Source organism: Giraffa tippelskirchi, chromosome 6, assembly GCF_054371585.1.
Source record: "Giraffa tippelskirchi isolate mGirTip1 chromosome 6, T2T-mGirTip1v1.2.pri, whole genome shotgun sequence".
Taxonomy (NCBI): domain Eukaryota; kingdom Metazoa; phylum Chordata; class Mammalia; order Artiodactyla; family Giraffidae; genus Giraffa; species Giraffa tippelskirchi.
The window spans coordinates 138,824,227-138,849,889 of NC_137280.1; the positions used below are offsets into that span (position 1 = coordinate 138,824,227).

The following is a 25,663-nucleotide window of genomic DNA, read 5'->3' on the forward strand; positions in this document are numbered from 1 at the left end:
GCCAGGCAAGTAATAAGTATGTAATAAACATTAACTATTATTATTACTAATGTACAAAAGTATAGAGGGGTTTCACTTCCACTTAGGATGAAAAGTTGGAAAGAACATCACCCCCATTCTAAGACTGAGAAAAATTCAGCTAACTGCAAAATCAGAGCTTGTTTTTTGACCTATTAGAGATCTGAGGTCACAGAGCAAGCAAATTCTGTAATGGAAGAGATTTCTCCAAGGAGAAACTGGACCAGTGGACTGTGACATTTTCTGTGACAGAAAACAAGAGAGGATGCTGCCATACAGATGAGTGAGAAGAATTCAGTTAACATTTTGTGAGCATTTAGCTGAATATGGGCTAGCGTGAAATAAGATAAGTTGTGGACTTCCTCATACAAGAGGAATTTGGACCCTTCTAAGGCTCTTGTCTATAAATCTTCACCAGGTGTTCACAAGAAAGTCTGGGATCAGGACAAGAGACTAGAGAAATCCATCCTCACTAAGGCAGATATGGAGAAGGGGATTAGCCCCTGTGAGAAAGGTACAAAATCCCACTTCCCAGAATCGTATGTCCTACAGAGCAAAAGACTTAAACTGCTGGGAAAGGGCAGCATTGTGTAACCTTCAGGAATAGCTGAGGAGCCATTATTGCTAGGTGAAAAGGCAGAGGTTCAAAAGATCAGGGCTAAGTGCATGAGTACATTTCTAGCCTCTCCTGATTTACATTTATAGATTAATACAGTCACTGATGACCTGACCAAAGAAGTGGCATGCCGGTTTCCAAGCATGAGTACTATTAATCTCATTGCTCTTTGTAAAATATCTGACATTCAGTAAATAATTATGATTAATTTTAGTAATTAATCAGTCATAATAGCAATTAAAAAACACATTATTGAGAGAAAAAACAATCAACAGAGTCAGACTCAAAGATAACTAAGATGTTAGAACAATCATTCAGGAACTTTAAAACAATTATATAGTTAATGTTAAAGGATCTAGTGGAAAAGGTGGACAGTGTATATGAACAGATAGGAAATTTCAGTGGAGAGGTCAAAACTATAAGAGAGAGTCTCATGGAAATGCCACACACACACACACACACACACACACACACACACACACACATCAGAAATAAAGACAATGTATATGAACAGATAGGAAATTTCAGTGGAGAGGTCAAAACTATAAGAGAGAGTCTCATGGAAATGCCACACACACACACACACACACACACACACACACACACACACACATCAGAAATAAAGACAATGTATATGAACAGATAGGAAATTTCAGTGGAGAGGTCAAAACTATAAGAGAGAGTCTCATGGAAATGCCACACACACACACACACACACACACACAAACACACACACACACACATCAGAAATAAAGAATTCTTTTTAATGGGCTAAATAGTAGATTTGACCCAGCTGAAGAAATAATCAATGACCTTGAAGATAGGTCAATAGAGATTACTCAAATTGTAGCACAGTGAGAAAAAAGTAACAATACCCAAAAGCTATGAAAGAATATCAAATGTTTTGACATTTGTATAATTGGAAAATACGGAGAGAGAAGAAGAGAAATATTTGAAAGGATAAGACTGAGAATATTCTCAAAATAATTAAACGTACCAAACTAAAGATCTAGGAAGCTCAGAAAATCCCAAGTGAAAATATCTTTCAAGATTGAAGGTAAAATACATTTTTTCTCCAAATACTCAACATCTGAAAGAATTTATCACTAGTAGACCTCTGCTACAAAAGGTGTTAAAAAAATATTCAGGATAAGTAATATGATACCAGACAGAAACTTGAAAAAATGAAAACAGTGAAAATGAAGGTAAATATAAATTTTATTTCTTATTCACCCTAAAAGATAACTGTCTAAAGTAAATATGATAATGATGTGTTTTGAAGTGTAATGTATATAAAAATAAAATGTATAACAACAACATCACAAAGAATGGGAGGGAGAAGTTGGAAATAGGTTGTTGTAAGAGTCTTATTCTATGTGAATTAATATATAATATTTAAAGGTAGACATAAATCCTGCAGCAGTAACTGAAAATATTATAAAGAGGTACAAGTAATAAACAAATAGTAGGGGTAAAAGAGAATTAAAGAAAATAATCAGTACAAAAATACAAATATGTAAAAGTTAAGATTATTTGGAGGAAATGGTGAGAAGTCTGGTAAAGATGTTGGAAAGATGTATCGAAAGTATCTGGTAAAGACGTATGGAAAGTGTGATGTGAGCATAGAGTGTTAAGAGAAAAGGTTAAAAACAAGGCATCTAAGAGTTTGATTATGAACAGCTTTATAAGTAGTCTAGATTAGTGATGTGTGTGTCATAAGTTGTTTCAGTAGTATTCGACTCTGCGATCTCATGAACTGTAACCTGCCAGGCTCCTGTGTCCATGAGAATCTCCAGACAAGAATACTGGAGTGGGTTGCCATGCCTTCCTCCAGGGGATTTCCTTACCCAGGGACTGAACCTGCATCTCCTGTATCTCCTGCATTGCAGGCGGATTCTTAACTGCTGAACCACCAGGGAAGCCCTAGGTTAGTGATATTGACTATTTAAAAAAAATAGTTTTTTTCCATCAATTTTAATAAAATAAGCGTTTTCACCTAAGTTAATTTTATGGTGCTTTTCTCTTTTTGAAATTTTATTTATTTTTTTATTTTTTGACTGTATTGGGTCCTCATTGCTTTTTTTTTTTTTATTTGCACGAGCTTTTTCTAATTGTGGAGCATGGGGGCTACTGTTTGTGGGGCTCTGGCCTCTCGTTGAGGTGGCTTCTCTTGTTGCACTGCATAGGCTTTAGGCATGTGTGCTTCAGTAGTGGCAGCACACAGGCTCAGTAGTTGTGGCCTGTGGGCCCTAGAACACTCAGGCTCCATTACTTGTGGCATGTGGGCTCAGTAGTTGAGGCCTGTGGGCTCCAGAGTGTGGGCTCAGCAGTTGTGGTGCGCGGACCTAGCTTTCTGTGGCATGTGAGATCTTCCTGGACCGGGGATCTAACCTGTGTTCCCTGTACTGGTAGGTGAACTCTTACCCACTGCACCACCAGGCAACTCCAGACACAATTTCTTTAAATGATAAATACGGCTTGTGATAGGTTTGTGAGGTTCACAAAGATGCCTGACTGTCATTTTCTTAAGGAGGTCAAGTTAATTCATTTCAGACTTTTGAAGGAAGGGTAGCTTAATCACATGTATGAGGCTTGTTTTCAAATAACCTGATTTATGTTAAATACCTGTTTTTTGCTTCTTGATGGAAGGCTGTGTTCCAATCCACCATAGTAGTGCATATTGTTTTGTATGGCTTATGTTTGATTGGAAATAAGTAATTGAGAACTAAATGCTTTTTATTTAGAACAAATTATAATTATTTTTAATCTTACATAAAAATAAAGATGTCTTTTATTCCAAGGTTGAAGTGATAAGAAGATATTTGTTATAGAAAAGAAAAAGATTGAAAACCTAAAAAAATAGAAACTCAGTCATTATATGTAGTGGAGAAGGAAATGGCAAACCACTCCAGTACTCTTGCCTCAAAAATCCCATGGACGGAGGAGCCTGGTAGGCCACAGTCCATGGGGTCTTGAAGAGTCAGACACAAATGAGCGACTTCACTTTCACTTTTCACTTTCATGAATTGGAGAAGGAAATGGCAACCCATTCCAGTTTTCTTGCCTGGAGAATCCCAGGGACAGAGGAGCCTGGTGGGCTGCCATCTATGGGGTCGCACAGAGTCAGACACAACTGAAGCGACTTAGCAGCAGCAGCAGCAGCAGCAGCATTATATGTAGAGAAAATCTGTTGCTTTTCTTATATACATTTCTCCAGTTCCTTTGTTATTATATGGCACAATATTCCAAGCCAAATGGTTTGGGTGGGATGGATATAACTTGGGGCTTGAAGGACAGTTTCTGAAGGGCACAGGCCAATCAGCACATCCTACTCACATGGTTAGGGCTTCCAAGGTGGCGCTAGTGGTAAAGAATCTGCCTGCCAATGCAGGAGACGCAAGAAATGCAGGTTCGATCCATGGGTCAGGAATATCCCCTAGAGTAAGAAATGACAAACCTACTCTGGAATTCTTACCTGGAAAATTCCATGGGCAGAAGAGCCTGGCGGGCTACAGTCCCTGAGGTTGCAAAAAGTCAGACACAGCTGAGCAACTGAGCAGCCCCATAGTCACAGTGATTGACTCTAGGATGTGCACATAATTCAGGAAAGACCAATTAAGAGAAGACAAAATTCTGTGATTTTAAGTTATCCAGTGAGCAGATTCTTTTCATGTAAACATGAATGTTCTGGCACTACTAGGGAAAAATATGTTTGAAAAGTCAACCCCACTTCTGAGGTTAAAAAAAATCAAGAAATGGTGAGAGTCTGGGATCACATTGAGACTTGGGTAGAAACTCTCCTGCAAGTTGATCAGTCAATAGCCTAATTTATCCCCTTTTAAAATTTAACCAGATTGGTATGGCTTTGCAACTGAAAGCATCCTGTGTGTGCAACTAGCAGTTTCAGTTAATTGGATCTTCCTTCATTCTGTCTTCTTTCCCTTGTTCAAACTCCTCACACATTTTTTACCCCTCCCTTCACTCTTCTTGGACATCATTTCTAGCCTTCTTTTGGATAAAAGGTCAGTGGTCTCCCCATTTTCTCACAGGTATCACTTATTCCAATTGACATTTACACTTGAGTAAACGTAAACTTCTCTGACCTTTTTTAAAAGCTAGATTTTTAAAGAGATATTTTCTCTGTTTAAAACAGTACGTTATTATTGCTTTTCTTTGTAAAAGGCCACATTGCTCCTTCCAGATTTTTCGGATACTTCGTCTACCCATTTAGATTTTCTTTTCCTTCTTTAAAATGGGGGTCTGCTCCTGCTCTTTCTTTCCTCCCCAGTGTGGGATGCAGGTGTTTTGTAGACACATGGGACCCACTTAACAGTAAGTTTAAAAAATATTTAGTCATTTCCACACACCATTCTTAGTCATGTGAAATAAATATGGGAATATATCAGCCCTTAAATATTCCATCTAGTGTTGAAAATGGAAAACAACAGATGTAGGTATTTGAGTGGGAGAAAATACTGCTAGATATAAGTCTCAAGTCTAGCCTAATTCAAATATTCTTTTCAGTTTGAGAAAGATATGCTTAGCCCTTCTCCTGGCTAAATTTTGGTAATCCATCTGCAAAATATGATTAAGACATAGATTCAGAGTTCATCTCTCAAGGTTGGTACCAAGAACATTTTCAGTCAGTCTGTCTGTTAGTGATTTCAAATTCCTCTTGCCATTTGGGGATATCGTTTCTCACTTGACCTCTTGTCCGTGGTTCAGCTCCATCCAGCACTTCTTATAGCCCCTTCTCTTTCTATGGCATCTTAGGTTGCATCTCCTCCAGGCACCATGCCCTCCATATGCTTTATTCCCATGATCTCATTAAGTCTTACAATGACTCTAAAAGATGTGTTAGAGATGAGCATTGTAAAACTATATGAGGAAATCTAAGCTTGGAGGTGTATGAACTTGCCTGGTACCCCTAGGCTCATGAGTGGTAGAGCTGAGGTCCACACTGAGATTTGTCTGAGACTAGAACCCACATGGTTTCATTGAGTTAGACAAGGCTGTGGTCCATGTGATAAGTTTGATTAGTTTTCTGTGAATGTGGTTTTCATTCTGTTTGCCCTCTGAAGATAAGGATAAGAGGCTTATGATGGGAGAGACTGACTGTGGGGGAAACTGGGTCTCGTTCTGATGGGCAGAGCCATGCTGAGTCCATGACTGTGTGGGACATTTTGAAGGAGGTTGCCATTATCCTCATTACCTCCACCACAGTTTGTCCTCAGGTCAAACAGGTCAAACAACAGGGCGGGAACACAGCCCCACCCATCAACAGAAAATTGGATTAAAGATTTACTGAGCATGAACATGAACTGATGCTCAGTAAATCTTTAATCTAATTTGCTATTGATGGGCAGGCCTGTGTTCCCTCCCTGTTGTTTGACCTGAGACCAAACTGTGGTGGAGGTAATGAAGATAATGGCTACCTCCTTCCAAAGGTCCCCTGGATGCACTGCCACATTCAGTGCCCACGACCTTGCAGTAGGCCACTGCTGACCCACACCTCTGCTGAGGACTCCTGTATACTCACAGGCAAGTCTGGGTCAATCTCTTGTGGGTCACTGCTCCTTTCTCCTGGACCCTGGTGCACATAAGGTTTTGTTTGTGCCATCCAAGAGTCTGTTTCCCAGTCCTGTGTAAGTTCTGTAATCAAAACCCACTGGAAACAGTGAGAGACTATTTTTGGGGGCTCCAAAATCACTGCAGATGATTTTGACTGCATCCATGAAATTAAAAGACGCCTGCTCCTTGGGAGAAAAGCTATGACCAACCTAGATAACATGTTATAAAGCAGACATATTATTTTGCCAACAAAGGTCCGTCGAATCAAAGCTGTGGTTTTTCCAGTAGTCATGTATGAATGTGAGAGTTGGACTATAAAGAAAGCTGAACGGTGAAGAATTGATGCTTTTGAACTGTGGTGTTGGAGAAGACTCTTGAGAGACCCTTGGACCACAAGGCGATCCAACCAGTCAATCCTAAAGGAAATCAGTCCTGAATATTCATTGGAAGGACCGATGTTGAAGCTGAAACTCCAATACTTTGGCCACCTAATGCGAAGAACTGACTCATTGGAAAAGACCCTTATGCTGGGAAAGATTGAAGGAGAGAGGAGAAGGGGACAGCAAAGGTTGAGATGGTTGGGTGGCATCACTGACTCAATGGACACGAGTTAGAGTAAGCTCCGGGAGTTGGTGATGGACAGGGAAGCCTGGTGTGCAGCGGTCCCTGGGATCACAAAGAGTCAGACACGACTGAGCGAGTGAACTGAGCTGAACTGAAGAATCCATACACTAACTGTGGTTGAGGACTCCCTTCACTTACACTGAGGGTCCGAGGCTGATAAGGCAGATGGCTCAGAATGAATATATAAACATTTTACATGGGATTAATTCATAAGGCAAAGGCCAATCTCCCTTGGATTGACTTCATGCTGCTTTGGTAGTCCACTGGGGAAACAGCGAGGTGGGAGCCTGGTACTCTATGATGGCAATCTGCTGGGGTCAGCTCCTCCTGGTGTGTTTTTTTCCATCAAAAATTCTTTAAGTTTTTGGGAGACTATAGAGTGTCCCTGAGTGTTTTCTTTAATGTTTTAAATGTCTTTTCCCTAATGTTCAGTTCAGTTCAGTCACTCAGTTGTGTTCAAGTCTTTGTGACCCCATGGACTGTAGCATGCCAGGCTTCTCTGTCCATCACCAACTCCCAGAGCTTACTCAAACGCATGTCCATCGAGTAGGTGATGTCATCCAACCATCTCATCCTCTGTCATCCACTTCTCCTCCCATCTTCAATCTTTCCCAGAATCAGGGTCTTTTCCAGTGAGTCAGTTCTTCGCATCAGGTGGCCAAAGTATTGGAGGTTCAGCTTCAACATTAGTCCTTCCAATGAATATTCAGGACTGATTTCCTTTAGGATTGACTGGTTGGATCTCCTTGCAGTCCAAGGGACTCTCAAGAGTCTTCTCCAACACCACAGTTCAAAAGCATCAATTCCTTGGCACTCAGGTTTCTTTATGGTCCAACTCTCACATCCATACATGATTACTAGAAAAACCATAGCTTTGGTTAGACTGAACTTTGTTAGCAAAGTAATGTCTTTGCTTTTTAATATGCTGTCTAGGTTGGTCATAGCTTTTCTTCAAGGAGCAAGCGTCTTTTAATTTCATGGCTGCAGTCACAATCTGCAGTGATTTTGGAGCCCCCCAAAATAAAGTCTGTCACTGTTTTCATTGTCTCCCCTTCTATTTACCATGAAGTGATGAGACCAGAGGCCATGATCTTAGTTTTCTGAGTGTTTAGCTTTAAGCCAACTTTTTCACTTTCCTCTTTGACTTTTGTCAAGAGACTCATTAGTTCTTCTTCACTTTCTACCATAAGGGTGGTGTTGTCTGCATATCTGAGGTTATTGATATTTCTCCTGGCAATCTTGATTCCAGCTTGTGCATTTCTCATGATGTACTCTGCATGTAAGTTAAATAAGCAGGGTGACAATATACAGCCTTGATGTACTCCTTTCCCTATTTGGAACCAGTCTGTTGTTCCATGTCCAGTTCTAACTGATGCTTCTTGACCTGCATACAGATTTCTCCGGAGGTGGGTAAGGTGGTCTGGTATTCCCATCTCTTTAAGAATTGCACAGTTTGTCATGATCCACACAGTCAAAAGCTTTAACATAGTCAGTGAAGCAGATTTTTTTTTTTTTAATTCCCTTGCTTTTTCTATGATCAAGCCTATGTTGACAATTTGATCTCTGGTTCCTTTGCCTTTTCTAAATCCAGCTCTACATCTGGAAGTTCCCCATTCAAGTACTGCTGAAGCCTAGCTTGCAGGATTTTGAGCAAAATCTTGCTGGCATGTGAAATGAGTGCAATTGTATGGTAATTTGAACATTCTTTGTCAGTGCTTTCTTTGGGATTGGAATGAAAACTGACCTTTTCCAGTCCTGTGGCCACTGCTGAGTTTTCCAAATTTGCTGGCATATTGAGTGCAGCACTTTCACAGGATCATCTTTTAGAATTTGAAATAGCTCAACTGGAATTCCCTCACCTTCACTAGCTTTGTTCATAGTGATGCTTCCTAAGACCCACTTGACTTCACACTTCAGGATGTCTGGCTCTAGGTGAGTGATCACACAATCATGATTATCTGGGTCATAAAGATCTTTTTTGTATAGTTCTTCTGTGTATTCTTGCCACCTCTTCTTAATATCTTCTGCTTCTGTTAGGTCCATACCATTTCTGTCCTTTATTGTGCCCATCTTGGCATGAAATGTTCCCTTGGTATCTCTAATTTTCTTGAAGCGATCTCCAGTCTTTCCCATTCTCTTGTTTTCCTCTATTTCTTTGCATTGATTACTGAGGAAGGCTTTCTCATCTCTCCTCACTATTCTTTGGAACTCTCCATTCAAATGGGTATATCTTTCCTTTTGTTCTTTGCATTTCGCTTCTCTTCTTTTCACACTTATTTGTAAGGCCTCCTCAGACAACCGCCTTTTTGCATTTCTTTTTCTTGGGGATGGTCTTGATCCCTGCCTCCTGTACAATGTCACAAACCTCCATCCATAGTTCTTCAGGCACTCTGTCTATCAGGTCTAGTTCCTTGAAACTATTTCTCACTTCCACTGATTAGTCATAAGGGATTTGATTTAGGTCATACCTGAATGGTCTAGTGATTTTCCCTACTTTCTTCAATTTAAGTCTGAATTTTGCTATAAAGAATTTGAGCTGAGCCACAATCAGCTCCTGGTCTTGTTTTTGCTGACTGTATAGAACTTCTCTATCTTTGGCTGCAAAGAATATAATCAATCTGATTTTGGTATTGACCATCTGGTGATGTCCATGTGTAGAGTCTTCTCTTGTGTTGTTGGAAGAGGGTGTTTGCTACGACCAGTGTGTTCTCTTGGCAAAACTCTGTTAGGCTTTGCCGTGCTTCATTTTGTACTCTAAGGCCAAATTTGCCTGTTACTCCAGGTATCTCTTGACTTCCTACTTTTGCATTCCAGTCCCCTATAATGAAAAGGACATCTTTTTTGGGTGTTAGTTCTGGAAGGTCTTGTAGGTCTTCATAGAACCGTTCAACTTCAGCTTCTTCAGTGTTACTGGTTGGGGCATAGACTTGGATTACCATGATATTGAATGGTTTGCCTTGGCAATGAACAGAGATCATTCTGTTGTTTTTGAGATTACATCCAAGTACTGCATTTCAGACTCTTTTGTTGACTATGATGACTATTCCATTTCTTCTAAGGGATTCTTGCCCACAGTACTAGATATAATGGTCATCTGAGTTAAATTCACCCATTCCAGTCCATTTTAGTTCACTGATTCCTAAAATGTCAGTATTCGCTCTTGCCATCTCCTGTTTGACCACTTCCAATTTGCCTTGACTCATAGACCTAACATTCCAGGTTCCTATGCAATATTGTTCTTTAGAGCATCAGACTTTACTTCCATCACCAGTCACATCCACAACTGAGTATTGTTTTTGCTTTGGCTCTGTCTCTTCATTCTTTCTGGAGTTATTTCTCCACTGTTCTCCAGTAGCATATTGGGCACCTACTGACCTGGGGAGTTCATCTTTCGGTGTCCTATCTTTTTTCCTTTTTATACTGCTCATGGGGTTCTCAAGGCAGGAATACTGAAGTGGTTTTCCATTCCCTTCTCCCGTGGACCACGTTTTGTCAGAACTCTCCACCATGACCCCTCCATCCTGGGTGGCCCTGCACGACATGGCTTATAGTTTCATTGAGTTAGACAAGGCTGTTGTCCATGTGATCAGTTTGATTAGTTTTCTGTGATTTCCCTAATGTTACATCCTTTTATTTATAAGGTCTGTTGGTCCTAAATACTATAAACTTCAAACTGAGATACTATATACTTCATATATCCAGAAGTACTACCAACAAATCGTTCAGAATAAGAACCAACTTGAGCATCAGACTGTTATTGAGAGAAGGGGCTCCCAAAGGAACTAACCTAGTGTTCCCAGGAATCTGTAACCTCTACCTTTTTTCTTATTTTGGGGTTCTCTTGATTTTTGTTTATTTTCTTTCCTTTATACTCAAGAGAATATGAGAACTCTTAGGTTCCTAAGCTGAATGTTTTCATTGACATGTCAGCTAAAGCTTTTCATTCTTTCTTAACCCACAGACACCTCTGCCCTTCCCTTTCCATTCCTCCATTTCAATATCAGGAGTCCCTATCTTTGAAAGTTCTGGCCAATAAAACATAACAGCACCCTTTTTTTGAAGAACTCATTGGTAGAGATGCTTGATCACTCCTGATATGTCCTTGAAGTCACAGAACAGAACCACTCAGAGCAGAGTCATGCAGCCAGAATGACCATAGGTTTAGATCCAAAGGCTGAGAAAACTTCATCCTTCCATACCTGCTGGAGTTTCTCATTTCCCATCTAGCCTGGCTATCCAGGCTTTTAGCAGAGACTCCTCTATAGAGTTACAACCGCCAGGACTGGAAGCACAGTAGAGATCTAAGAGCCATCTGTAGAAAGGGGACATCTCACCCATCAGCTTTTTAGGATTCTGACTGTTTGTGAGGCAAGAATATGGGGCATGATGGAATGAAATTCTTGTTGGATTCATCTTTGATGCCAGGCTAGTGGCAGAGTGCTTGCTGTTCTTGGTCCAGAGGAAACTTTGAGGAGTCAGTCTTTGCAGACTAGAGGGAGGCTTCTCATTAGAAAAGCCCCAGTTGCCTGGCTTGACATGATGGGGTTTTTCCCATGGATACCCTCCTTCCAGAAGGGATGAACTGAGAGGTCAGCTCTTCTTCTGGGTGTGTGCACAGATGGGTCATCAGCCCACAATTCACAAAGAGTCAACTCACAAAGGCTTAGATTTCAACCTTTGTGAGATTTAAAACCTTTCTTTGCCTAAGAAATCCTCCCATTAGACATTCACTTGATCTGACTTAAAATCCTTGGGTATGTCTTCATAAGGGATGTCTGAAAGTGAAGTGAAAGTGTTAGTCACTGAGTTGTGTCCGACTCTTTATGACCCCATGAACTGTAGCTCACCAGGCTCCTCTGTCCATGGAATTCTCCAGGCAAGAATACTGGAGTGGGTTGCCATTTCCTTCTCCAGGGGATCTTCCCCACCCAGGGATCAAACCCGGGTCTCCTGCATTGCAGCACATTTGAAAACTAGGCTGAGTTAGGTTCTGCAGGGGAATGGCTAAGCAATGTTTGGTTAATATTTCATTAACAAGTCCTGATTTGTGCAAAAAGCTGTTATCTCATGAGTCTAATGTAGAAAAGGACACCAACGAAGGAAACAATACAAAGAGTGAGGGTTTTCTGGAGGGTGTTTTAAAAATCATTTTATTCCACAACTAGTTAAAGAGAGAGAGAATGCCTTCATAATGGTTCATTAAAACAAACCATGAGAGAGGAAAAGTATTGCTGATGTCAATTTCATGACATGCTACTCTGACTTAATGAGCAAACTGCATTTCTCATAGCAACGATTATTTTGCTTGCCTTGATGGAAGAAAGATTATTGGGTATTCTCTAACTCTCTGGGGAATCACTTATAAAGTGACATTTTTTACCTGTTAGGTAAACCATATATCTTGTTGATCTTCTTGCAGAGAGAAGTATTTAAAGGTGCATCACTCCCTTTTTCTTGAGACTAACATATAAGAAAAGTCACCTATTATTAAGTAACTTATAGATGCCTGGCTCTACCATCAGAGAGAAATAGCACGGCTACTTCTGGTGAATGGGTTACAGATTCGTTTTTAAGGAGTCACTGAATTTGTAAGTAGTTGTCCTCATGGGTCCTACTGGATCAATCTGACTTAGCAAACAGTTTACAGAAACAGTTCAAGCACTAGCATGTTTGTGCTTTTTCCAAATGTGAATATGAGAAGCACATACCTTGCATAATTGACACCTGAAATTTTAACTTCTTCAAGCGGAGAAAGGACATACATATGAACCCAGCTGTGAGCTCATTCAGAGTAGAGATCTGTAACTTGTCTTTTTGCATCCTTAGTGACTAAGGTTCTCTCATCCATTTAACAGCTATTTTATCCAACAAATTTTTACTGAGCACCTACTGTGTGCCAGTCTCTATTCTAGGTGCTGAGGATATAACCGTGAGCAAAACAGAAACTCTCTGCTCATATGGGGCTAATATTGTTGATGGAGGATAAGGCTAAAATGTGACGATGATATATAGAATGTGAAGAAAAAACAGGAGAATAAAGGGAGAGAGAGTGAAGGGAGGGCTGTGTGCACATGTGCTGCTTTCCGTAGGAGGCTTCTCTGCCCTGGTGACATGGAACAGAAGGAAATGGGTCTGGTGATCTGGAAGAGCAGTCTAGGCAGAGAAAACAGCTGATGGAAAGCCTTGGGGTAGGAATGTGCTTGGTGACGACAATAAGGCAAGAGGAGCTGAATGGACAGCCATTATGAAGAATGAAATAACGCCATGTGCAGCAACAAGGATGGACCTAGAGATTATCATATGAGTAAGTCAGACAAAGAGAAATATCATATGATATCCCTTATATGCAGGAATCTAAAAAGAAATGATACAGATAAACTTACTTACAAAACAGAAACAGAAACTTCTTCTCTCACAGACTTAGAGAACTAACTCATGGTTAAGGAGTGGGGAAGGGTAGGGGAAAGAGATAGTTAGGGACTTTGGAACATAGTTAGGGACACTGCTATATTTACTTACTTATTTATCTTTTAACTTTTTATTTTATATTGGATTATAGCCAATTAACAACGTTGTGATAGTTTCAGGTGGACCGCAAAGGGACTCAGCGATACATATTCATGCACCTATTCTCCCCCAAAGTCCCCACATTGCTATATTTAAAATGGATAACCAACAAGGTCCTATTGTATAGCACAGGGAACTCTGCTCAATGTTATGTGGCAGCCTTGATGGAGGGGAGTTTAGGGGAGAATGGATACATATATATGGATGGCTGAGTCCCTTTGCTGTCTACCTGAAACTGTCACAACATTGTTAATTGGCTATAACCCAATACAAAACAAAAATTAAAAAAAAAAAAGAGGAGCTGAGTGGAGTAAGGAAAGGGTGGAATCGTAGCACAAGAGGTTAGAGGTAATGAAGAAGGACAGATCACCAAGAGTGGAGGAGGTCAGGGTTGGGACTGTGGACTTTATTCTGAATGTGATGGCAGTCTTTGGGTGGGGAGTTGAACCTGGGAGTGAGGTGAGCTTATTTATATTTCAACAGAGTCTCTGGCTGTTGTTTGCAGACCAGGAACAGAAACAGAAACAGAAAAAGCTATTAGGAAGCTCTGGCAAGAAACAATGGTGGCTGGCTGTGGAGGTGGTGATCACCTCTTGGCACGGAGCCACACATACAAAAGGGACTCAATAAGTTTATGACTTTCGTTCACTTGGATCCCAATATCCCTTCCTCCAAATATCTGTGCAAACTTGCCTTGTTCAGGAAAATGTATTTACTTCCACTCATTTTCTTTTTAGAAGAATTTTAAAATGTATATTTATTTGCAGACCACAGAAAGGGGCATGTCTTCTCAGAGGCTCCAAATGTTCAAACAAGAGCCGTCCCGTAAAAGGACTTGTTAAAATGAAAAATACTACACTTTTATATGCTGTTAGAATATCCATTGTGCCCGCTGTTTGAAAGAGATCTTCTATGCCCTCTTCTCCACTTTTTTTTTTCAATAAAAAAGTTTAAAAATCACTGCTTTATACGTCCTAAGTCCTGCTCAAAGCTTTGCAGCCAATTATCTTTCTTGTTAGACCAGTCCTTCTCCATCTGGCCAAGGCTGACCCCTTCCCACCTCTTGTTTCCAGAGCAGCACAAGCTAAGATGGTTTTCACCAAAGCTACTGTTTCAGTTCCATCAGCATCTCTGATGATGATCATTAATAATGTCAGCTCAGCTCTGGAAACAGTGTGAGAAGTTAGCCAGTTGGTTTGCTGTCTCTCTTATTTTGTGGTTGTCTGGCTGCAGTAAAGGCAAAGTGTCTGGAGGGTGACAGAGGTCTTTGTCATAGGGCAACCGACAATTTGGAAGTATAGGTAATTTCGAGGGGGTGCAGCTACACTGATGTCAATTACAGTGGTGCTGCATCCCATAGACAGTTAATTTAGGAAGGTGGTTCTCCAATTCAGGTGAGTGAAGTGTCATCTAGAGGGCTACTTAAACCATGAATCACTGGACTCTGCATTTTCAGATTCAGTTGGTCTGGGGTGGATCCTGAGAACTTGCATTTTTGACAAGTTTCCAAGTGATGCTGATGCTGGGATGAGGTTTTAGAAATACTGAACTGGATGAATTCACTTTAGAGAGAGAACAAGTAAGTGTGAGAGTAAGAGAGAGAGAGTGAGAGAGAGAGCACGCAAGTGTGCTTAAATATTTAAGTGTATGGGCAATGCAGTGTGCTGTTTCCTTAGTAAGCATATGCCTGTGAGTGAGTGTACAGTGGGAGGTGATTTCTTCAGACCAGAACCAGAGGAATCGCGGAGAACTAGACGACCTGGTTATTGTCTTTAAGAAGCTTGTAATCTAATCTAATTAATGTTGGAGGGGGGAAAAATGCTGCTTATTCTGAAATAAATGCATGAATTGTCTTGAGTGTTAGGTAAAAGGATGGAGCTGGAAGGACATAAGGACAGAGAGAAGGGTCTGAAGCAGGCCTCCAAGCATGTTGTTCCCTTGGAGGAGTGAAGGCACTTGCAGTAGGGCAGGAGTAAGCTTTCAACGGCAGCGGGTAAGCAGGAGGGAGTGTGTATAGATCAGGGGAATGAAGAGTTAGGAACCTGGTTGGCTTGAGGGAAAGGTTGGTTTGGGGAGACAAAATAAATGCGTTTTGGACACTGGGTGAATGGAGAGGAAGGCTAACAAGGCCTTGGACCCTGGGTGGGGAATATAGATTGGGGGGTCATTTGTGTCTAGTGTGAAGTAGAAAAGCTTCCTTCAAGAAAGAGCGTGGAGATGTGCCTGAGTACTTGGTTAGGGAGAGGTGCACATGTGCCTCAGATTTCTTTTTCTGCTGAAACAGACATTATCCTATAAATAGGACTAAATGGCTATAAATTCTGAGTGACGTACTGATGCTTTTAAATATTAAGGAAGAAGCCTCTTTTATAAGAGCTAAAGGGAACAGTAAAAATATTCAGTTCAGTTCAGTTCAGTTGCTCAGTCATGTCCGACTCTTTGCGACCCCAGCACACCAGGCCTCTCTGTCCATCACCAACTCCCAGAGTCCACCCAAACCCATGTCCATTGTGTTGGTAATGCCATCCAACCATCTTATCCTCTGTCGTCCCCTTCTCCTCCTGCCCTCAATCTTTCCCAGCATCAGGGTCTTTTCCAATGAGTCAGCTCTTTGCATCAGGTGGCCAAAGTATTGGAGTTTCAGCTTCAACATCAGTCCTTCCAATGAACACCCAGGACTGATCTCCTTTAGGATGGACTGGTTGGATCTTCTTGCAGTCCAAGGGACTCTCAAGAGTCTTCTACAACACCACAGTTCAAAAGCATTAATTCTTCAGTGCTCAGCTTTCTTTATAGTCCAACTCTCACATCTATACATGACCACTGGAAAAACCATTGCCTTGACTAGATGGACCTTTGTTGGCAAAGTAATGTCTCTGCTTTTTAATATGCTGTCTAGGTTGGTCATAGCTTTGCTTCCAAGGAGTAAGCATCTTTTAATTTCATTGCTGCAATCACCATCTGCAGTGATTTTGGAGCCCAGAAAAATAAAGTCAGCCATTGTTTCCACTGTTTCCCCATCTATTTGCCATGAAGTGATGGGACCGGATGCCATGATCTTAGTTTTCTGAATGTTGAGCTTTAAGCTAACTTTTTCACTCTCCTCTTTCACTTTCATCAAGAGGCTCTTTAGTTCTTCACTTTCTGCCATAAGGGTGGTGTCATCTGCATATCTGAGGTTATTGATATTTCTCCTGGCAATCTTGATTCCAGCTTGTGCTTCCTCCAGCCCAGCGTTTCTCATGATGTACTCTGCATATAAGTTAAATAAGCAGGGTGACAATATACAGCCTTGACGTACTTCTTTTCCTATTTGGAACCAGTCTGTTGTTCCACGTCCAGTTCTAACTATTGCTTCCTGACCTGCATACAGGTTTCTCAAGAGGCAGGTCAGGTGGTCTGGTATTCCCATCTCTTTCAGAATTTTCCACAGTTTATCATGATCCACACAGTCAAAGGCTTTGGCATAGTCAAATAGTAAATATATTAATGTTCTATAAAAAGGCAACTGCACCTGATTGAAGCAGGTGTGCCAAATGCTTTAATTTTTATTTATTTATTTTTAGTCTCAAGTATTGTGATTTGGAAAACTGACTTTCACAACAGGCAAAAGAATGGTTGAAAATTCTAACAATACTCTACTAATATCTATTCATCTATTTTTATAAAGTGCATTAAAATAATGAAGACATTTGCTAAACTTCTGTGCAGCTCTAGAGGTTTTGAGGATACTAAGAATTTGATAATAGGTATTTTAACCAAGCAGATAATCCTCTAAACATAAATAGCCTCTTAAATTATTTTAGGGCAATAACTATGTAAAGGATATGAAACAAGAGGTTTAATAACAATAAATATACATTTCAATAATGATAACAGATGTGATGAACATCTTTTAAGTTCTTACTCTGTGCCAGGCACTGTGTATATATGTGTGTGTGTGTGTGCGTGCGTAAATGCACATATATTCCTCTCTGTGTGTAAAGACACACACATTATTTTAAAAATTATAATTATACTTTATTCAGGTGTCATTACATATCATAATGTTTAGTCATAGCAAATATACAATTCGTTGATTTTAGTAAACTTATAGAGTTGTGCCACCATCATCACAAACCAGGTTTAGAACATTTCTGTCATCCCAAGATGTTCTCTGTGCCCATTTACAGTCCATCTCACCCCACCTTGTAGCCCGAAACTGTTTTATTCTCTGTTGCTGTGGGTTTCTCTTTTCAGAACGTTACATGTCAGTGGAATCGTACAATACGTGGTCTTTAGAGTCTGGCTTCTTTTACTCAGCGTAATGTTGTTCAGATTCATCAATGCAGTACCATGTATCAGTATTTATTCCCTTGCATTGCTGAATAACATTCTGCTGTGAGGATATGCAACATTTTGCTTGTCCTTTCATCAATCAAAGGGCACCTGGATTGTGTCCAGTTCTGGATTATTATGAATAATACTGCTATGACTGTTTGCTTACAAGTCTTTCAAAAATTTAATCATTCCAATTACTCTGTAGTTTAAAGCCATTATAATTTCTTTTTCTCCAGATAATGAAACCGGAGCTCAGAAAATTATGAAACTTAATACCTGAAACCAAGATTTTTCTGGAAGACAACATAAGCAGTATGGTCTTTGACATTGGTCTTAGCATTATTTTTTTTGGATTTATCTCATCAAACAAGGGAAATAAAAGCAAAACTAAATAAATGGGACTGCATCAAACTAAAAAACTTTTGAACAGTAAAGGAAGCCGTCAATTAAATGGAAAGGTAACCTACTGAGTGGGAGAAGATATTTGCAAATGATGTGTCTGATGATGGGTTAATATTCAAAATATATATAAGGAACTCATACAACTCAATAACGAAAAACCCAAGCAATCTGATAAAGATGTGCAGATGTAATAAACTGTAATGGAAAAGAATAAGAAAAACAACATATATGTATATTTTTCTGTATACCAGAAACTAACTGCTGCTGCTGCTGCTAAGTCGCTTCAGTCGTGTCCGACTCTGTGCGACCCCATAGACGGCAGCCCATCAGGCTCCGCCGTCCCTGGGATTCTCCAGGCAAGAATACTGGAGTGGGTTGCCATTTCCTTCTCCAGTGCATGAAAGGGAAAAGTGAAAGTGAAGTAGCTCAGTCATGTCCAACTCTTAGCGACCCCATGGACTGTAGCCTACCAGGCTCCTCTGTCCATGGGATTTTCCAGGCAAGAGTACTGGAGTGGGGTGCCATTGCCTTCTCCGCAGAAACTAACACAACCTTGTAAATTAACTGTACTGCAATAAAAAAAAAAAATGGTCAGAGTACTTAAACATACATTTTTCTAGGGAAGATATAGAGATGACCAACAGACACATGAAAATATGCTCAACATCGCTAATTATTAGGGAAATACAAATCAAAACTACACTAAGATATCATTTCATATCTGTCAGAATGGCTCTCATGAAAAAGACAGCAAGGTGGGAGGAAGGTTTAAGAAGGAGGGGACGTATGTATACTTATGGCTGATTTACGTTGTTGTATGACAGAAACCAATACAACATTGTAAAGAAATTATCCTTCAGTTAAAAAAATGACCACAAGTATTAGGCATTGGTGAGGATGTGAAGGAAAGGGAAAACTCATGTACTGTTGGTGTGAATGCAAATTGGTACAGCCACTATGAAAAACAGTATGGAGAGTCTTCAAAAAGTTAAAAATAGAGCTATCATATGATTCAGCAATTTCAATTCTGGGTATTTACCTAAAGAAAATGAAAACATGAATTCAAAAAGGTACATGCACCCCTATATATAATATAAATTTTATATAATATATATAAAAGTATATATATGCAATGGAATACTACTAAGCCTTAAAAAAGAATAAAATCTTCCCATTTGCAATGACATGGGCAGACCTAGAGGGTCTAGAAAAATAAGTCAGACAGAGAAAGACAAATACCAAATGATTCCACTTAAATGCTGAATGTAAAAAACAAAAAAATGAACAAACAAAACAAAACAGAAACAAATTTATAAATACAAAGAATAACTGGCAGTTTCCCGAGGGTAGAGAGTGGGGGAGTGGGCAACATAGGTGAGGGGGGTTAAGAGGTACAAACTTTCAGTTATAAAATAAGTCATGGGCATGCAATATTTGGCATAGGGAATATAGTTGATAGTATTGCAATAACTTTGTGTGGTGACAGACCATTACTAGACTTAATATGATCAGTTCATAATGTATATAAATGTTGTACACCTGAAATTAATATAATATTGTATGTCAACTATACTCCAATAAAAAATTATAAAACTTGCCCCAGGTGATAAATGCAATAGGGGTCATATTTTGAGAAAGTGAATGCACTTTCTTGTTTTTCTTTTCCATATACTTTTCTGACTCCCCAGTTGGCTTTGAATCATTCATCTACTTCAGGTGGGAGGAGAAGGTATAAGGAACATTATAGCAGAAATGTGAAGATAATAAGCTAGTGCACTCTGACATTCAATATAAGATTTAGGAACAAAATAGTAAGATTAAAAGCCATGTTTTAGAAGAGGGAGTATAGGGAGAGGAAAATGGAGGAGGGTAGGATATTTATTTACTTTTTTATTATTTTTAGCATATCAAGAGGAAGACTTAGAAAAATTAGATCATCATTTCTTCCATAGATGGAGAAGACACCTCTTCCACCTTAGGCAAGGCTCTTCAGCATCCTGCCCTGGGAGCATACGGCTAAGTTTGATGAGGAAGGTAGGAACCTACTCCTCTTGACCAGGGTTTGTGTGGGGAGAAGTGCAAGGGCAACAGAGCTGGGCGTGTGGGCCCCCATCTCCCCATTTGGACTCTGGGATGGAGCAAGTGAGGGTAATGGGGTCAGTCGAGGAGTGACAAGGTCGTGGGTTTTGGACTCGAGGCACTTTTGGGACTCGGGGCAGAGCTTGTCTCCAGTCTTCCATGCTCCAAACTGGGGGACAGCTGCATCAAAGGAAACTTGGTAGCCCAGCATGGATGAGCGAAGAGATGACCAATGCTTGGCTTTTCTCAGTTGGCTTTGGTATCCTGTGGTGTGGAGGGACCCCTGGCGTTCCTTCCTTCTTCAGAGGACCCTGGTGGTTTGAAGGAATGTCAGCTGTGCACTTCCCAAGTGACTCAGTGGTAAAGAATCTGCCTGCCAATGCAGGAGATACGAGTTCGATCCCTGGGTTGAGAAGGATCCCCTGGAGACGGAAATGGCAACCCAAACCAGTATTCTTGTCTGGAAAATCCCGTGGACAGAGGAGCCTGGCAGGTTATAGTCCCTGGGGTTGCAAAAGAGTTGGACACGACTGAGCGACTAAATAATAACAACAGCAACAACAGCTCTGCGCTATAGAGATTGTGCGTGGACTGCCTATTTCTGGGCTTTAGATGAAAGACATGATACAGCAGCTTTAGTAAGAGCTGAGGTGAGAATCAAGTCAACTAGAGAACCTCTCTAGGCCATTATCAGAGGAGAGACCTTCCGGTGGGGTGTATCAGACACTAATTTCAGCAGTAGCAGAACACTCAAGGGACAGAGCAACTGTGAGATTCCCAACTGACAGCTCATACTCAAAAGTCAGCCCCCAACTAAAATAAATAAATTTATAAAATTAAAAAAAAAAAAAACTAAAAAAAAAAAAAAAAGTCAGTTTGAAACCAGGGCTACTCTTGCCCCAGGGCAGGGACTGGAGTGAGGCCAGTGAGGTGCCTACGTCATAGAACTTAAGGAGGGACTTACTTCTCCTGAGGGTTACATCAGTCTGCCTGCCACACTCCCAGTCAGTGTCATCTTGGAGAAGAACAGGGGTGGAGTGGAAATCCGTAACAGTACACTGATATTTAAAGCAAGTAAGCCTTACCTTAGGAATTTTAAATTATCGTGTCAGTCTAGGTTTGTTGGAGTCGACTTTCCCGAGGTTCTGTTGTTTTGTTTGCTTGCTTCCCGTTCCCCAGGGTGTGAGGACTGGGAGGAGATAGCTGGTCTGTCAGGGAGATGGATAAAGAACCACTTCCTCGGCATACAGATTTGTGACCTATTTACATATCACTACAGAAACATGAGGCTAGGATTTGGAACCAAATTTTGCCTGACTCTAGAGCCTACTGATAGCTCAGATGGTAAAGAATCTGTCTGTGATGCAAGAGACCTGAGTTCGATCCCTGGGTCGGGAAGATCTCATGGAGAAGGGAATGGCCACCCACTCCAGTATTCTTGCCTGGAAAATTCCATGGACAGAGAGGAGCCTGGTGGGCTACAGTCCACAGGGTTGCAAAGAGTCAGACATGACTGAAGTGATGTAGCATGTCCATCCCATGAAAGTCACTTTTGGGCTTCCCTGGTATCTCAGCTGGTAAAGAATCCACCTGCAACGCAGGACACCCCAGTTCAATTCCTGGATCGGGAAGATCCCCTGGAGAAGGGGTAGGTCACCCACTCCAGTATTCTTGGGCTTCCCTAGTGGCTCAAACAGTAAAGAATCTGTCTGCAATGCAGGAGACCTGGGTTCGATCCCTGGGTTGGGAAGATCGCTTGGAAGACGTCATGGCAACCCACTCCAGTATTCTTGCCTGGAGAATCCCCATGGACAGAGGAACCTGGCGGGGTACAGTCCATGGGGTTGCAAAGAGTCAGGCAAGACTGAGTGACTAAGCACAGCATAGAGCCTACTCTTTGGAGACAATAATAGCAATAATGGCTAACGGGTTCCAAGAGTTCATTACGTGCCAGGAACTGTTCTAGGTGCTTTATGTGTATTAATTCTTTGAATCTTCACAATACCCATGTGGTATTAAGTGCTGTCCTCATGTTACAAAGGAAGACTTTGAGACACAGAGAGGTACAGTAACTTTCCAAGGTCACACAGCACGTGAAAAGTGGTAAAGCAGGTTCTCTGAGAGTGGAGCCCATACTCAGAACCATTTCGTCATGAAGGCAGTTGACTTAAACGGCATCATCTGACACTATACTGACTCACACCTTTCCAAGAAATTTCACAATATGGTCTTATTTTATCCTCTTGATGGACATAGTGGTTAAGTGGGGCAGGAGGCAAAGTTCCCAGTTTACATATGAGGGAATCAAGATGCCAGTAGCAGATAAGGAATAGCATGGGGCCTTGAGAATGCTGGGTGTGCTCTGACGAGAACATAGGCTGTGTGGAGGAGTGCAGGGAGGGATCATGGAGGTCACTGAATGTCATGTTGAGGAGTTTTCTGGGAAAGCTAAATGCAGATCAGTTAGAGACTGTTAAGGAAGATATGGAACCTACTTGAAGTTGACACCATGTTTAATACTTACTTCTCAATGGGATTCTGTCTAGATTTTCAAAAAGAGAAAACAAAAGCTGCTGAATGCATCAGCTTTCTGTTAAGTCCCATAAGCATATTTTTCTTGTCCCCAGTTCTTATTAAAGATTGATTGAACCTAAAGAAAATGCCAGTTTTGCTAATTACTAAAGATATTTAAGGCATAATCTCCATCTTATAGTGTTAGATGAAGCAGATAAATAGCAGCAGAGATTGATTAATGACCAAAGCGAACCTGAGACAATCAATCACAAAAGTCATGTATTTCAGAGAATTCAATAGGGAAATGTTTTTTGAAATGTGGCACATGAGATGGTTTTAGGGAATATCCCAAGTGAACATTTTTATAACAGTTATTCTTTTTACTAGAAGAATATTGTTTTCCTATTTATAGAAATGGTTTACTTACATTTAAGTTTAAAAGTCAAGGCGATTTCTCTCTGTTGTCCATTTGAAGCTTATATAATATCTCACACCAACTATACCTCAAAAAAAGGCAAATGGATATAAAGAAAATAGTAAGTAATAGCATGGATGGTATATGAATCTTGGAAAACCACAAATAAGTAAGTTTGGGGAGTACTGTATTAATGGAACAAAAACCAACGGGTTATATAACAACTCAAAAGTAATGATAATAAGATATTTTGCTCTCTTCCTACCCTACCCTCAGCTTTTATTCAGCTTACTCTATATCATGCACTGTGCCAAACACTATCTGTATTAGCTGATTTTATCTCACAACAATTGTCACCCAAGAATCATTCTCTCTTTATTCCTAAATAGCAGAACTCTGATTTTTGCTGTTGTGACAGTGACTCCCAGCTCAAAGACTGCATTCCCAGGTTGCTTTGTAACCAGGTATGCCACGTAGCTTTTCTGACAGATGATCTATAAGTGAGAGGGTTATGAGGAATATCTAGGTAGTTCTAGCTATCAAATGGAGCTAATTCATATGGAAGAAGTGCCTATTTGTCCTTTCTTGGCATGCCTTTGTGATGGCTGCACTCCAGTAGCCACTAGGAGTGTCGATAAGTTTGCAGATGGAAGCCAAAGGCTAGGATGATGGAACTGAAAGAGAGAAGAAGCAAGTGGCCCGGATGCCTATGGAGCTATACCTTCTTTTGACTGTCTGCTTCAGATCCGTTTTACCTGAGATAGAGATTAACCTCTATCTTTACAGCTTCCATTATTTGAGGTCTTCTGTTAAAAGAGCCAAACTTTTAAAAATTGAAATATACTACATTATTACATAAACTTACAATAGTACATTATTTACAGGTATATAGCACAGTAATTCAATATTTTTATAGATTATATTCCATTTAAAGTTATAAAATACTGCCTGTATTCTCTGTGCTGTACAGTATATCCTTGTAGCTGTCTATTTTACACATAGTAGTCTGTACCTGTTAATCCCCTAACCCTATCTTGTCCCTCCTTACTTCCCCCTCTCTCCACTGGTAACCACTAGTTTGTTCTCTACAACTGTGAGTCTGTTTCAGTTTTGTTGCATTCATTCATTTATTTTATTTTTTAGATTCCACATTTTAAAGTGGTAATGTACAGTTTTCATCTTTGTTTGACTTATTTCACTAAGTGTAGCACCCTCCAGGTCCATCCATGTTGTTGAAAATGGCAGAATTTCATTCCTTTTTATTTGGATAAATAATATACAGTATATGTATATGTGTATATATGTATATTTGCTCAGTCACTCAGTCATGTTAGACTCTTTGTGACCCCATGAACTTGTAGCCTGCCAGGCTCCTCTGTCCATGGAATTTTCCAGGCAAGAATACTGGAGTGGGTTGCCATTTTCTACTCCAGGGGATCGTCCCGACCCAGGCATTGAAGCCACATCTCTTGCATCCCCTGCATTGGGAGGCAGATTCTTTACCACTGTGCCACCTGGGAAGCTGTATATATAAATATTCCATATCTTTATCCATTCATCTGTTGATGGACATTTAGGTTGCCTCCATATCTTGGCTATTATAAATAATGTTGCTGTGAACACTGGGGTACATGTATCTTTTTGAATTAGTGCTTTTGTTTCTTTGGATATATAACCAGGAGTGGAATTAAACAGCTAAACTTAATAGTAACTGATAGAAGATGAAATATCAGTTTGGAGTGCTTTTGGTTGTAGGTAACAGTAAACAAACTTAATCACTCAGTGCAGTCACTCAGTCGTGTCCGACTCTTCGCGACCCCATGAACCGCAGCACGCCAGGCCTCCCTGTCCATCACCAACTCCTGGAGTCCACCCAAACCCATGTCCATCGAGTCGATGATGCTATCCAGCCATCTCATCCTCTGTCGTCCCCTTCTCCTCCTGCCCCCAATCTTTCCCAGCATTAGGGTCTTTTCAAATGAGTCAGCTCTTCACATCAGGTGGCCAAAGTACTGGAGTTTCAGCTTCAACATCAGTCCTTCCAATGAACACCCAGGACTGAGCTCCTTTAGGATGGACTGGTTGGATCTCCTTGCAGTCCAAGGGACTCTCAAGAGTCTTCTACAACACCACAGTTCCAAAGCATCAGTTCTTCGGCGCTCAGCTTTCTTTATAGTCCAACTCTCACATCCATACATGACTAACGGAAAAACCATAGCCTTGACTAGACAGACCTTTGTTGACAAAGTAATGTCTCTGCTTTTTAATATGCTGTGTAGGTTGGTCGTAACTTTGCTTCCAAGGAGTAAGTGTCTTTTAATTTCATGGCTGCAATCACCATCTGCAGTGATTTTGGAGCCCAGAAAATAAAGTCTGCCATTGTTTCCACTGTTTCCCCATCTATTTGCCATGAAGTGATGGGACCAGATGCCATGATCTTAGTTTTTTGAATGTTGAGTTTTAAGCCAATTTTTTCACTCTCCTCTTTCACTTTCATCAAGAGGCTCTTTAGTTCTTCTTCACTTTCTGCCATAAGG

At 40.6% G+C, this 25,663-nt stretch overlaps 1 long non-coding RNA gene across 1 annotated transcript in view; it reads left to right on the forward strand.

Moving 5' to 3' along the window:
• Nucleotides 1–25,663, forward strand: part of LOC145510501 (uncharacterized) — an 89,258-nt gene that overhangs the window by 60,473 nt on the left and 3,122 nt on the right. Inside the window, exons 2-3 of the long non-coding RNA XR_014057058.1 lie at nt 17,953–18,174; nt 20,022–20,152. This is a non-coding gene — a long non-coding RNA (uncharacterized LOC145510501). The remainder of the gene's footprint in view (nt 1–17,952; nt 18,175–20,021; nt 20,153–25,663) is intronic.